We start from the raw sequence: 15,410 nt of genomic DNA on the forward strand, positions 1-15,410 counted from the left end.
GAGCAACAGGGGCTGGACAGGGAGTTAAGAAGGAGTCAGGAAGAAGTCATTGCCACACTTGAGGCAGGGGTGGTACTGGCCAGAGAAACTGGGCCAGAGGCAGCGTTCCAAGACCGCTGCAAGACCAGCCAGGCCCAGGCAAAGCACCTAACGGTGTGCAGATGTAATCCAGCTGTAAAAGAGGGGAAAAGGGTGCTTCAGCTGGTTGAGCACCTGCCTCTTAGCTTCGGCTCAGGACATGATCTCAGGGTCCTGGGATCAAGCCCCACCTGGCTCCACACTCAGTGGGGTCTGCTTGAGATTCTCTCTCCCTCTGCCTGGCGGTGCCCGTGTGCCTGCGTGTGTTCTGTCACGTGCTCTCCACCTCTCTCTCTCTCTCTCAAATAAATAAATAAAATCTTAAAAAAATAAAAAATAAAGGAAGTCAAGACAACAAGGAGGTACAAACATCTGCTGACAGGGTCCCAAAGGCACCACCCTCCTCAACTAGCCTCAGGAAATAAAATAAGTGAACGCTCAGGACCCTCCTGCACACTGAACTTTCCAAAGCAAAGCTTTCAATACTCTCCTGGGGAAAACGATGCTGTGCAATTTCAAAAAAAAAAAGGGGGGGGGAATGGGGGGCAGCCCAGGAGGGCTCTGTCCACTAAATGCCCACTGCCCGAGCCAGGAGCCTGGAGTCTGTGTGGCCAGTCCTGCCCCTTCCTGAGGCTTCCACAACATGGCCTCAATCTTCTTCCTGGGAGCTCTGTGCCCAGGGAGGACGCCTATGCGCCAACACCCCAGCTCTGGCCCCTCTGTCAGCCTGGTGGGAAGGATCCCCAAGCCCATTCTCTCTGGTCTCTCCTGCACAGAGGAATTCTGTGGCCCAGGAAAGGGGGGGCGTCCCTAAGGTTACCGGAGCCCCTGGCTCCGGGACAGGAGGTCTGAGAACGTGGGTTCTGCGGTCTGGCGACAGCGGTTCCAAAAAGAAAAGGGGTCGGGAACTCCAAGGTAGAGGGGAGTCCCGGGAGTCGGAGACCCCAGATGCCAGTGGCCCCTAAGTGGAGGCCACTTTCAATGATTCCTGGGGTGGTAGGGGCCAGGGGTCGCCCTCCCCACCAGGTGGACAAGAACCTGTGGGGGAGGGGGCCCGAGATGGAGGTGATCCCAAGGTGGAGAGGGTTCCGGTGGTCGGGGCCTCAAAGTGGAGTGGGCTGGGGGTTCTATGGTCCTGGGGGTCGGGGGTCAGAGACCCCGGAGGTGGCGGGGACCCCTCGGGGCGGCTGCGCGGGCCGAGCTAGCTCCTCTCGGGCTCAGGAGCCCGGCGCCTCAGGAACAAAACTTTTCGTCAAGTTCCGGAAAAGAAGCGTGTCAGCGCGCGCGTCTCCAAGAGGCGGAGGAGCCGTGAGCCCCCGGCCCCGCGAGGTCACCCGGGCCCCACGCGCTCCCCGGGTGCGGGGGAACGCAGCGGCCGCGCGGCCCCGGGGGGACACAGGCCGGTCCCTAAGCCGCGCGCCCCGGCCCGGCCCGCCTTCCGCGCCCGCCGACGCAGCAGCAGGTGGCAGCGGCCCCGCGCGCCCCGGTCCCCCTCCCTCCCTCGCGGCCCGACCCCCGCCGGAGGATCCCCTCAGTACCGAAGTCAGCGCGGCTCCGACGCCATCCCCGGGGCCGGCGGGCCCGCAGCCCAGGCCCCCTGGGAGCCGCAACTTGCGCGGCGAGGACGCTGGGCGCGCCGCAGGCGGTGGGCCGGGCGGGCAGGTGCGCGCGAGCCGCCCGCGGCCAACAGCGGCGCGCGCCCTCGCCCCGCCCCGCGAGCCCTGCCCCCGCCCCGCGAGCCCCTACCCCGCCCCCTTCCCCGCCCCGTCCCGCGCGCCCTCGCCCCGCCCCCTGCCGGCTGCAGCTGCTCTTCCGCCCGGCTGCCGCCCCCCGCCGCGCCGCCGCCGCTCCTGGAGCTCGACGCTCGCCCCGCTGCCACTCCTGGGCCGCTCGCCCGCCCGCCGCGGGCTCCGAAGAGGCGTCGCCGGCCCTTTTCTCTCCCGAGGGCCCAGTGGGACCGCGAGGGGAGGCCTGAGAGGATCTTCGGGTCCGCCCGGTCCCCGTGGACACCCGCCAGGGGCCTCCGTACCTGGTCAGCTCCACCCGCGGCCATCTTGGAAGTGGGAAGCGGTCGGGAGGGGGAAGGGGCACGCGCGGGCAGGGACCAGGCGTGGGGAGCCGAGCGGCGGAGCGCATCGATGGGCGCCCCTGCCTCCCGGCAGGTGTGCGGGGCGAATGCGCCCCGGGACGGCCGGTGGCCGTCAGTCCGGTCTGGCCTATGTCTCTTGATCTGTAAAACGGGCTCTGCTGGGAGTGCTTTGCCGAGCTGTTCCGCGGGGCCAGCGCCGTGGTTCTCGCACTAAGCCGCGCTGGAGGGTTTTTTTGAAAATTCGGACGCCGGTGCCGTGCCCCAGCTATGTTAAATCACAGCCTCCGCAGGGGGATACAGTCTGGGCCGGGTCTGCGGTAAAAGCCGCCCTGCGGAGTGGGGAATGAGGTCGCTGGCCCGGATCCCAGGACGAGCCGGAGCCGAGACGGGTCTGAAGCCAGGTGCCCCGCGGGGAGCCGCCTTCCGAGACTAGGCGAAGCCTCCTTGGGGGATATCTTGTGTGCTGCCGTGTCTGTTCCCTGGTCCTGGCAGGGAGTCGGCACTTCAGTAGTCGCTGAACTGTTCTGTTCTGGGGACATCAGGGCAGAGGAAAGAGTTCAGTGGCTGGGACCCCGGAGGCTTGGGGTCCACACAAGGCTTGGAGCCCTTGGGGCTGTCCCTGGCCAGAATGACCAGAGAGGAGACGTCAGAGAGTCGGGTCCACTGCGAATTGGCAGAGCAGTGAGGGAAGGGGAATGTCTTAGAGTATCTGGAAGCCTGCCGCGGAAGATGAACTTGTCCGAGCCATGGTCATTAGTGTTGGGCCAAGGAACCCCTGGCTTGTTTCTACTGCCTCTGCGTCCTAGGTCTAAAAACTCCCATGGGCCACCTGGGTGGCTCCCTGCTTCTCCTTCTCCCTCTTCCCCTACTTGTGCTCTCTCTGTGTCAAATAAAATCTTAAAAAAAAAAAAAAAAAAAAAGTTAACTCTTAACACCTATTCGTTAAGATGACAGGAGGGGTGAGAAATTTTTAAAAAGCAGTCTCTTAAGAGAATAGAATATATTAACACCCCTTACAGTGCTTGGTGCATAATAGAAGTTTACAAATGCTTACACTTCTGGGTGGTTTTAAGGAAAAATGCTGACCTTCCTTCAAACCCCAGCAAGCCTTCCCCCTGCTTTTTTTTTTTTTTTTAAGATTTTATTTATTTATTTGACAGAGATCACAAGTAGGCAGAGAGGCAGGCAGAGAGAGAGGGAGAAGCAGGCTCCCCGCTGAGCAGAGAGCCCCAATGCGGGGCTTGATCCCAGGACCCTGAGACCATGACCTGAGCTGAAGGCAGAGGCTTTAACCCACTGAGCCACCCACGTGCCCCTCCCCCTGCTTATTTTAAGAAAATACTAACAGGAAAATACAGACTTGCTTCAGGGCTTACTTAGTCAGCAATGTAATAAATAGGATTAATAAGTCCACCTTCCCAGTGTTCCTGGCCACTCCCCCAAATTCCCTCCCACCCTCATTCTGAGTCTTAGGGTTTTAAAACCCCATAATGACTAGGAACCATTGTTCTGAATCCAGAACCAAAAAAAGAAAAAAGAAAAAGAAAATTTTTGGCCTTCAGATTTACATATGGCGCCCTCTATCTGCCTTTTCCTCACCTTCTCCCCCATCCTGCCACCCACCCCCTGCTCCCTGCCCCAGCCAAGAGCCCTTCCTCGGGGCCCATCAGTCACTTAATAGCCTCAGTGAGCCTAACAATTAAAAATAAGAAGAGTGAGATAAGCTATGTGGGCGTTTGCACTCCCATCACCTGTTTGAGAACCTTGGCGCCTCCCAGCACCCCTCTGTAATAGGGAGACAACTCTGTAAGGGGGGCCCGTGCTAATGCCAGTGAGCTCTGCCGCTCACTGCTGACTGCCTTGGCAAAAATCCAGCCTCCCCCAGGTAGACCGAACCCCGAGACCCTCACAATGATTCTCACCCCAGTTGTTCCTTTGAGGGCTGGCTGCAAAGCTGTTGCTAGAGAAAGACAGTTACGGGCTGTCAGCTCCTGCGGCTCAGTTCCGGGCCCAGGACTGAGTGACCCATCCTAGACTGTGTCCATAAGGCTTTCCCTGTCTACCAGACTCCTAACACCTCCACCTCCCAAGTTGTGCAAAGATTAGAGACCAAGTAAGTGGCCGAGAGGTTAAATGTAAAAAACTGTCTGGCTTTGTCATTTTCGGGCCTGTTTGGGAAGCTCTTGCCCCGCCCCCCCCCCAAGTAATACGGCGTAGAAAAAGTGTGTTGGTCAGCCCACCGAGGGGAGGGGGGATGTGGGCCTCCTCAGAGAGCCCACAGAGGGACTGCAGGCCTGACCTCTGAGCCTCCCTGGGCTTACAAACAGGAGCAGGCGCCTGTGCCAGCCACTCTTGTGCCAGCCCCATGCTGGGCCCTGGCCACACCAGAGGGACTGACAGCCCACAATTCCTGCTCTCGCAGATCCCCAGTCTTGAGAGACAGGTGGACATTCACCAATTCAGCCCCATCTCCTTGCAAGGAAAATGGTTCACTGACCAAAGGCAGATGTCAGGAGGGTCATAAGCACAGCATCTGGGTCCTCCAGCCCATCCCTCAGAGGGGAAACAGGCCCAAAGAGTAGGGGGTATAGGCAGTGGGCACAGAATGAGGCCAGAGGTCTCTTGCCCTGCAAAATCCCTTTGCATCTCTTCTCAGGAGATATGGGGATCTAGTCTCCCAAACACCCATTTTGCCCCAACCCTCCCCCACCCAGCCCCTAATGGGATCTCCATAAATTTCTGTTGAATGGATGAATAAATTCTGCTCACAGCTGCATCTGTCCCCATAACCTGTCGAGCTCGCACAGTGACTTGAATTTTGCAGGTAAGGAGACAGGCGCTGGGCAGTGAGGCCCCCCGGTCCAAGGCTCACAGCATGCTTTCCACGGTCTGGAAGCCCTCGCCCGTTTGCCATCCTCCCTCTCATCCTCCTGGTCCCCAGCCTCCATTCGAGCCCCCAGGGCCAGACCATCCCCACGGGGCAGAGGCAGATTGCACAGCCCTCACTGATCTCAAAAGAGCTTCCCCTCAGCCCAAGCATTTTCCAGAATCCACCAGAAAACTCATCCTTTCTGCCTTGAGTCCTGGGAGGGTTACCTTCTTCCCCGCGGACACGGGAGTGTTTACTTTTTGGAAACAATGCCTGGAATTTGGGGTTCTCTTGCTGCTCCTGGAAATTGAGCAATAACATAAAAGTAACAAATAAAAAAATAAAAACAGGGAGCGCTGCATGCAGGTCAGGTTTCCCACAACCTCAGCCCAAAGAAGACAGCCAGAGACACAGAGATGGAAGAGTGTCAGAACCAGCAGAGAAGACACCACAGCCTGCACTTGGCTGCAAGAAGCGGCCCTCAGACCCTCACACCAGAGCCATGAACTGGCATTTTCCTCCCAGTTTTAGCAGGTGCACTTACAGGACTGCACTAGGTTAAATTCGATGAACGCAGGGAGGCAGATGTCCTAGTAGCAAGACTTTCATCAATGAGAGAAGGCATGGCTCCAACAGAGAAGGAAGGGAAAGAAGAAAGTGTAACACACAGGATCTCTCCAGTCTGTGCCCATGCTTGAAAGGAGCTATCCTTAGACAGTTACCCCCAAATTCAGGCAAAGACTAGTGTAAAAATATGTTCACCGGTGTTACTTGCAATAGTGAAACGGACATGATGTAGATGTCTGATCAGAGGGGAGATTAAATGGAGAGACTAGTATGCAGCTGTTAAAAAAAGTTTATTATAAGACAGAAGACATCCTTAAGTCATAAGAGTAATACTGAATTTTAAATAAAGTATAAGCAAAGAACATGGAATATGCATCATTCACAGGCATGAACAGGCAGAAACACTGAAATGAGTCTCAGAACACATTTGATGGTCTTCTGTCCCTATGTTTTGAAACTCAGAATTCCCCACAAAAAGTATATGCTGTTTTTAAAGATGGGCAAGGATGCTTGCTGATGGGTGACGAGCAGACTTCGAGAAGCATGGTAAACAGTCCTGTGAGGGCTCCGTGTCCAGAGCCCTCCTTATCAAGAACTTTAAGCAAAGCAAGCCCCATTATGTGCTCGCGCCCCAAGAGGTTAGGGATCCGTGCACAGCCAGGCAGCACAACAGAGCTCCGTGACTGGTTGGTGTGGCCCACCCTCTGTCACAGTGTCTCTAGCTGCCCTAGTGACCCTGTGATGCCCTACCATTGCCCCTTTTCCCGGGAACACTTGAACCCAGCTGGATCTGGCCCAGAATCAAAGCTCATCCATTCCCAGAGCATCCCAAGTAATTGCCTGGGGAAAAAAAAAAAAAAAAGTTATAATGAAACCAACAGACCCTCCGAATTAGGGAATGCCTGGCCTTGCTGGGGGAGTGGGGGAGACCCAGGGGGACCCCCTGTGGCCTTGGCTTCCTGAATATTCAGAGGAGCAAGAGGCCTGGAAGGCTCTAGGTATGAGGGAAGCAGAGTGCCTGGGGGCGGGGCTCCCATTTCCTGAACACCCCAGTGGAATTTTCCAAATAGCCTTGTTTCTTAAAGGCATCATTCTGTTGCCTGCTGCTGTCATCCTCAGAAAGCAAGGCCTGGTTCAGAAGCTGTGGGGTCAGGTCCCACACGGGCGCTTCATGAGGAGGGTGCAGAGGGCAGAAGGGGGCAGGGGGGCAGCTCCTTCCCACATGCAACGATCCTCTGCAGAGCACCCCTCCCGGCCACCCGTGAGGCTCTGTCACTGGGCCTGAGGTCTCTCCAAGTTCACAGAACTACCAGGGTTATCCTCACAAATCAGCCTTGGTACCTGCCCTGCCCTCTACCCAGAACTCCCAGACTCCCTTCTTGCTAGAATCCCTGGTCCCTCCCAGTGCCTCCCAACATTGCCTCAGCGGCTGCCAGACCCACACCAGCCTCACCCCGTTCATGCTCCCCGTTATGATCTCTGGGCCACCCTCCCAGGTAACCTTTTGCCTTGTAGGGTCTCTGCACAGTCCTCAGATCCCTAGCAGACAGCCTGGGGCCCACACTGAGGAGTGCACCATGGAGGTGTCCATGCTAGCACCTGCCCGTGTTGCCGTGAGGAAACTGAGACTCAGGCAGACGGACCTTCCAGCCAAGTACACAGGCAGGATTTGAACCCAGACCCTCCAGCTCCAGAGGCCTGTTCTGGGCTGCTGTACTGTTTGGTGGATTCACTTCCTGTCCCTTGTGGTGGTAGGGGGTGGGGGGTTAGGGGGAGGAGGGCCCACCCACAGGACTCACCCCCCACCCCCCCAAGCCGTAGTTTGTTCATCTGTAAAATGGAGATGCCCATGGATCGCTTGCCGTGTCCTTGGGCTCTTGGGAGGACTTGGGGAGATGCGGCCCCTGGGGGGGGGAGGCTGTAGTGAGATCTGGGAGGAACGGGTGGGAGTGTAGGTGTAGAAAGGGGCCCCTGCAGCCTCACTCCGAGGGCGCATAGACTCAGGTCCATATGCTGGGGGACGCAGAGGCCCCCCAGCTTGCTCATCTCCCTGTCAGGGCTCCAAGTGGATGTCTGAGCTGAAAACAGTCAGGTAGAGATTCAGGACACTGAATGACGATGGGGGCGGTGCGCTGAACACACCCAGTGGGAGGCCCGGATCTGAGGGGTAGAAAGGTCCCCCATCTCCCCTGCATCCACCTGGCCCCAGGGAGTGAAGCTCAGCAAGGCCTGGAACCCTAGCCCTAACCCGGGGTGGAGGGGGCATGGGAGCCTCGCTCTCTGGGGCCTGCTGGGTCCAGAAGAGAGCCTGCTCCTGGCAGAGGGCCAGGGCCCAGGCTGTGCCGCCTCCATCCCTTCTGACCCCAGTAAGGCCCTGCAGAATGAGGCCCCACTGTGGGATGAACACCTGGCTTTCATCTTTCAAACAGTTTTAATGATGGAAAATGTCAAATGTGTACAAAGCAGAGTGCTGGGGGTAGGCGTGGTTGGTGTCCTGCCGCTCCCCGCTCCCTCCACTGGGTCAGGTGTGGCTCCCATCCAGCTTGTCCAGTGCCCATCTCCAGCACTGTTCTCCCCGTCATCCCTCTGTTTCAGTTCCTGCGTAGCCGATGGTGGAGGCCAGTGCAGGGACAGGGGACCCCAGCATGGTCCCTATTTGTGTCACCCTGCTGACAGGGCCTGCGTGGCCGGAGATGGCCCGGTCGGTCCTTTCTGAAGCCAAAGTACCATAATGGGTGTAGATTGGACACAATGAATAAGAATTCCTCAGTATCCCCAATTATTTATTTGTTAAGATTTTATTTATTTGACAGAGAGACACAGCGAGAGAGGGGGAGTGGGAGAGGGAGACACAGGGAGACACAAGCAGGGGGAGTGGGAGAGGGAGAAGCAGGCTTCCCACCAAGTGGGGAGCCTGATGCAGGGCTCGATCCCAGGACCCTGGGATCATGACCTGAGCTGAAGGCAGAGGCTTAATGACTGAGCCACCCAGGTGCCCCCCACCATTATCTTTAAAAATGTCTTTCTGGGGTGCCTGGGTGGCTCAGTCAGGGAAGTGTCTGCCTTCAGCTCAGGTCATGATCTCAGGTCCTGGGATGGAGCTCCATGTCGGGTGCCCTGCTCTGTAGGAAGCCTGCTTCTCCCCCCTCTCTCTCTCCCTCCACTCCTCACCACTGCTTGTTCTCTCTCTCTAATAAAAAAAAAAAAAATCTTTAAAAAATAAAAATTTCTTGGGGCGCCTGGGTGGCTAAGTGGGTTAAAGCCTCTGTCTTTGGCTCAGATCATGATCTTAGGGTCCTGGGATCGGGATCGAGCCCCACCTCGGGCTCTCTGCTCAGCGGGGAGCCTGCTTCCCCCTCTCTCTCTGCCTGCCTCTCTGCCTACTTGTGATCTCTCTGTCAAAAAAATAAAATCTTTTAAAAAATAAATAAAAATTTCTTTTTATCATACAGTTTATCATTCAGTTTATCTTACTAAACTGCACTTGGTAGACAGATCTCTTATACCTCTTTTTTTTTTTAAAGGAGACTGTATATATATTTTTTAAGATTTTATTTATTTACTTGAGAGAGATCATAAGTAGGCAGAGAGGCAGGCAGAGAGAGAGGAGGAAGCAGGCTCTCTGCTGAGCAGAGAACCCGGTGTGGGGCTTGATCCCAGGACCCTGAGATCATGACCTGAGTCAAAGGCAAAGGCTTTAACCCACTGAACCACCCAGGCGCCCCTCTTATACCTCTTCTAATTGAAATAGTTCCCCCTTTGTTTTTCCTGTGCTGTATACTTATGGGCGACCCAGAATTGCTTATCTTGTAGAACTTTCCACATCGTGGATTTGGCTGGCTGTAGCCTGGCGGTGGTGTTAAACCAGCTCTCCCCCACCCCCTATTTCCTATAAACTCAAGCAGTGGTTCTCAGCCAAGGACAACTTTGCCTCCAGGTAACATGTGGCCAAGTCCTCTGAACTGAATCCTTAGGAAGCTCTGAGTGGGGGATGGAGGCAGGGGCCCATCTCAGGGTCATTCCCAGAGTCCAAATGTTTACTTCCTCCAGGTTCCTCCAGGAGGGGTGGCTCGTCTTACCTTGAACGAGGTCACCTTGCTGGCTTATGTCATCACTAGGGCCGCAGAATGGTGAGACCCACTATTTTCAGCATAACACAGTTATGACCTTAATGCTTCATCACACACCGTTTACAAAGGGCTTTTCTATCCAGGATGGACTACCCAAACTCACCACTGTGCTGGAGGCAGGCTGGGCAATCTCGGAATGATTTTCCGCAGACGAGGAGATGTGTCAGAGCGGGGAAGTGGCCTGCATAAGACCCTGAGGTCAGCAATGGCACCTGGCTAAGCCCAGGCACTGTCACCTGCCCAGAGGCCCGTTCACAGGAGTATACAGAGCTCACCCAGGGGTAGGGAAGGGAGGATATGCCATGGTGAGCCTCTCTGAAAAGCTATAGAAGTTCTAGAAGAGTACTGTGCACCAGCTGATTCTGAAATCCCTACCCAGCCATGGAGACCACTGTCTTAAGAAACAAACCTTGCCCCGTTCACACCCCTCGACACTCCCTGCTACCTCCAGGACCAACCTTTCCCAAGAGACACTCAGGGTCCCTCACAGACTGACCCCTCTCACCTCCCTACTCCGTCTCTTCCTGAAGGAACATGTCCACCCCAGCCACACCCACCCGGACTCTGGCAGACTAACTCTATCAGACTAGACTCTCTGCCAAAGTAACCAGAGACTCTGGAATGGTCTGACCGGTGGCTTGGGCAGCCACTGCGGAGGGAATCAGCTCCTATCCCTCACCCCATTCGTGCAGGGACATTCTTCCTGCTCAGCCTGGCAGTTGGCCTCGCTTTGCCAGTTGTACAGGGGAGGAAACTGAGGCTCGAGAGGGTGAATGGCTTGTGGAAGGCCACATGGCAGAAGCCATGGCTACTGGAGAGCCAGGCAGTCTGGTCTTCGTCCCTCGCCCTAGGACCCCCCAGCTGCCCACGCAGCCTCCCTGCACAGGCCTAGGAGGTGGAGGCTCCCCACAGCATACTCCATCTGGCTTTCCAGGCCCCAGGAGGCCATGCCCGGGCAGTGGCTTGCCCCAGCTTCCTGGGGTCTATAGCCAGGCCGGAAAGCCAGAGCCTGCCCTGGAGGAAACCACACTGTTGCCCGTGGCCCATCTGTGGTGATGGGTGGAGACGGAGGCTCGGAGTTCTCTCCGGGATAAATGTGTTAACTGTTCTGCAGAAAGGGCCACGACCCCTGACTATGCGCCTCCCTCCTCCCTGTGCCCCGCCCTGAGATGCCTATGACCTTGGCAAGGCCACCAGCTGGTCAGGGTAGCAAGGGGCCTCATCCACTTCACCTTGCCCCTCCGCCCAGCCTGCGGTCTTCCCGTGGCTCCCCAAGTTGGGTGGGGCTGAGGGCCCGCAAGGCAGGGAAATCGGAGAGGTAAGACGAGGAAGAGTATCTGCACGCCTTCCTTCCGAGCCCCGGAGAATGGTCATGGCTCAGGCAGGCTGGAGAGATGGAAGAGGACCTTGAGAGAGGTTTCTGACCAGAACCAGGGCTGCGGGAGTTTTACTGATAAAGATTAAGCTTATGACCAACATCAGGGTTCAGGCCTAGCACATAGTAGGATCTGGATACTGTCTGTTGAATGAACGAATGTTTCCAAGCCCTACTTATGACCAAGGCCCAGAGACCTCTTTTCTTCCTAATTGTCAGCTTCGTGCCAACATAAAGATACCCCAGCCCCCAAAAGACCTTAACGTGCAGCCGCCGTTTCTATAGTGAGAACTCAGGTTGAGGCATAATAGATCAGTAGGTAATGAGGTCCCGCAGCTCCCGCCTTGTCCAGACAACAGTGTCACACGTGGTGGCAGTAAGCCTGCGGGAAGCAGTTGCGAGTGGGGAAAGTAACCTAGAGGCCAGGGTCTCTCACTTCCTCCCCCACTCAGGAAGGGGAAGCACCGGTGGGGGTGGGGGTGGGGGTGAGAGGTGAGGCGGGAGGATTCCGGGACCACTGGACTAAGTGGGAAGAGGCTCACCCTGCATCCTGGCCCTGTGTGGTGGGGGAGCTGACAGGCAAAGGCAGGTTCCCACGGGTGGGGCACTGAGCCAGGTGCAGGTGTTGGGGAGGGACTGGCAGCAGAGCCAAGGGCCAGGTCTGCCCCCACCGAGCTGTCAGCTGAGGTCCCTGATGTCTCTGAGCAGTTCCCAGGTCTGTGATTGCCGGGCAGGAGTGGGGTCTGAGAGCTTTGGCATGACCTGTGGCCCTGCAGGGGAGCCACCCGCTGGGCTGTCCGTTATCGCCGGCTTGCAGCTTGCAGTCTGTGGGAGGATGCTGGGGGCATGCTTGACATTTGTGACCAGCAGGAACTGGGGCCCCAGGCCTGGGAGGAGAGCTAGAGTCAAGCCCAGAGGGGGCCAGGACTTGCTCAAGGCCCTCAGGAGCCCTGGGGTCGCTTGAGCCTGGGGTTTAGGGCACTCAGGATGAGACTCCTTCCAGGCCGGGTCCCCTCAGCAAGTTGAGAAGGCACCATGAAGCCACCCCAGGTCTGGGCTAGCGGCCTCTCCCAGCAGGCCAGGCCCACAGTGGGCCAGAGTTACCGTGGGGGCTCCTCCCTCTGCCCAGGGGTCCTGAGCGAGGGAGAAGCCAGTGGTGGGAAGGTGGGCCCCAGACTCAGCCTGGGGACCCGGAGACGGTGGGCTTGAGGCAGATGTGCTCTGGCTCAAACAGCAGCAGGGGGAGAGCAGGCTGACTGGCATCACATGTGACACGCAGCCGCATAGCCTCTGCAGGACCGGCCTCCAAGGCAAGGGCCTTGTAGAGGCTCTGCTACCCACCGCTCACCAGTCCCTGTGGGCCGTGGGGAGAAGAGGGAAGGAAGGGGCAGCCTGAGGATGTGATTTCCTTGGGAGTTACCGGACCGGGGTGCAGCAGCTTCTTCTCTGCGCTCCTGGCTTCTTCCTGGCCGCACCCCCAGGATGGGACAGCGTCCCCCCAACTCCGCCTTCTGGCTGCCCCACTGTGTTGTTTTATCCTTACAAACTACCCAGGGGAGGCACCGCTAGGATCTCTGCCTAGCCGACTTTGGATCCTGGCGGTACCATGCGGCAGGTGAGAGGCCTCACTCTCCTCACCTGTCAAATGAGGCAAAGGCACCTACGTCACAGTATTGCCGGTTAACATGACCAATGCCTGGAAGGATGCCCGCTGTTCCTGTTATTAGCAGACACGTGGACCCCATCCAAGGGCTCGGTGGGGAGGTCACTGCCAGTCCCTGTTAGTTCGGTCAAGTGACACAACTGTCCCTGGTGAATCTCCTTCCCCACACCAGTGACGCAAGGCCAGTGGTGGGTTCTCAAGTGGGAGCGCCTTTCTTGGCCTCTGTGCCCATGACAGTGCCCTGCCTGTCATGCCATCCAGCCACTGCCTGCTTTCAAGAGAAACCTGGGGCTGGGCCCTCCTTTCTGTTCCTGGACAGCCAAGCAGACACAGGCCCCTCCGGTATGCACAGCCACAAGGCCAGTGGCTGAACATGTAGGACATCTCATGTGGAGAGGTCTGCAAGTGGCCTGAGTGTCCATCCAGCTCTTGATTTCAGCTTGGGTCACGATCTCAGGGTGTGACATGGAGCCCCATGCTCATAGGGGAGACTGCTGGAGACTCTGTGCCTCTGCCCCTCTCCAAAATAAAGTCTTTAAAAAAAAATTAAAGGGCTTTATACCCCTTTGGTTGAGAAGCACTTAGCTGAGATGTCCCAATTCCTAGGGACAGCACCCCATCTCCAGGTGAACATGAGCACAGAGCAGTGGTCTAGCCCTGCCCCCGCACCCTGGTCTTGCAGGTGTGGGCCCCAGTGAAACAGGCTGAAGACAGTCCAAGGCAGCCACAGGGCACACCTCCCACGGACAACCTCCTGCAGGGGAACAGATGACCACCACCTAGCCCCACAAACACCCTCCAGCCCAGCCTCTGGTACTTCTGGGAGTGGAGTGCAACAGGGCACTGCCGCCATTCCTGGGGAAGACTCGAGCCACATCAGGTGATGGTAACAAATGGTGTTGCAGTAGCTGGCCAATAAGCCAGAAAAAAAAAAAAAGGAGACTGAATCCCTAAGCCTCACTCCTTGTATGTAATTTACATGCTTCCAAGACTGCCTGGCTGGCTCAGTTGGAAGCACAGGTGATTCTTGATCTCCCGGCCATGAATTCAAGCCCCACATTGGGTGTACAGCTTACTTTAAGAAAAAAAAAACAACACAAAAAACTCTACATAAGGTATATGGGTTCTAGAAAAACCACAGAAGTGTATCTTTATACTCTTTCAAGGTGAAGATAGCATTTAAAAACATGCCCACAGGGGCGCCTGGGTGGCTCAGTGGTTTAGGCCTCTGCCTTCAGCTCAGGTCATGATCTCAGCCATGGGGACAGCAAGCACTTCACAGGCCGGACTCTCCCCTCAGGAGCGACTGTACAAGGACACCCACGTTTACAAGCATCTGCGGAAGTGCTATCCAGAATACGGAGCACTCTATATGATGGGACGTTCTATATATGATCAGTGAGGGACCTATTAAATTTCTAGAACAAAATAACATAGCTATAAAAACTTATGTACAGGTACGCCTGGGTGGCTCAGTTGGTTAAGCAGCTGCCTTCGGCTCAGGTCATGATCCCAGCATCCTGGGATCGAGTCCCACATCGGGCTCCTTGCTCGGCAGGAAGCCTGCTTCTCCCTCTGCCTCTGTCTGCCATTCCGTCTGCCTGTGCTCGCTCTCTCTCTCTGACAAATAAATAAAATCTTCAAAAAAAAAAAAAAACAAAACCAAAACCAATCTCTCACATACACCTACAATCACAGCCACGAGTTGACGTCTGAGTGAAAACCCACTTCTGAAGTCTGAAGAAGGGCGCCTGGGTGGCTCAGTGGGTTAAAGACTCTGCCTTAGGCTCGGGTCATAATCCCAGGGTCCTGGGATCAAGCCTTGCATCGGGCTCTCTGCTCAGCGGGGAGCCTGCTTCCTCCTCTCTGCCTACTTGTGATTTCTGTCAAATAAATGAATAAAAAATGAAGTCCGCAGAAGCAGGGACAGCACCGCCCCGTCACATCACATGTTCTCTGCAGACCTGTAGGTGCTCAGATGTCTGGAGAGGCTTTGGGCACAAATGGGAGCAGCTTCCAGCACCCAGTGTGTTAGTGCAGAGGAGTTTCCCTTATACTTTAAAAATCCACTGATTTGGGACACCTGGGTGGCTCAGTTGGTTAAGCAGCTGCTTTCGGCTCAGGTCATATCCCAGTGTCCTGGGATCGAGTCCCACATCGGGCTCCTTGCTCGGCAGGGAGCCTGCTTCTCCCTCTGACTCTGCCTGCCTCTCTGCCTGCCTGTGCTCACTCTCTCTCTCTCTCTCTCTGACAAATAAATAAAATCTTAAAAAAAAAAAAAAAATCCACTGATTTCTTTTCCTACAATGAACGTTGATCGTGTTAACAGGTTTTTTTCCCCGTAACAAAGAAGATGGAACTTTTGTCTATACCTCTGGACAAAAATCACATGTTTCTTGCTGGATTCAGGCAGGAGCTGGGGTTGGGGGGGGGCATGCGACTCGTTAACCAGCAGGCACCCCCCCTCCCTTTTCCAGCAAAGCAGTGCACCAGCATTCCGAGCAAATGCCCGTTAAGAGCTGCATGCCTTTCATCTGGAACGATGTGACCTGGATGCTTTCTATTTTCTCCTGACGCAGGTCACTAAGGCTGCAGACTCTACAAAAGATCCTCTGCTATGATAAACAAAGACAACCAAC

At 56.1% G+C, this 15,410-nt stretch overlaps 1 protein-coding gene across 4 annotated transcripts in view; it reads right to left on the bottom strand.

Moving 5' to 3' along the window:
• The window catches only part of TBC1D14 (TBC1 domain family member 14), a 102,548-nt gene extending 100,375 nt beyond the window's left edge, over positions 1 to 2,173 (bottom strand). For 2 of the 4 annotated variants that reach the window (XR_006605340.1, XM_004772205.3), the window contains exon 1: positions 2,108 to 2,173. The gene's annotated coding sequence lies outside the window, so the exon portion shown is untranslated. Of the gene's footprint in view, positions 1 to 1,616; positions 1,775 to 2,107 lie in introns of those variants that run through there. The other 2 variants (XM_004772204.3, XM_045075354.1) reach the window with 2 other exon arrangements.
• Positions 2,174 to 15,410: the final 13,237 nt, after the last annotated feature.

This window comes from Mustela putorius, unplaced genomic scaffold (assembly GCF_011764305.1).
Source record: "Mustela putorius furo isolate JIRA1106 unplaced genomic scaffold, ASM1176430v1.1 tig00000083_pilon_pilon_pilon, whole genome shotgun sequence".
Classification (NCBI taxonomy): domain Eukaryota; kingdom Metazoa; phylum Chordata; class Mammalia; order Carnivora; family Mustelidae; genus Mustela; species Mustela putorius.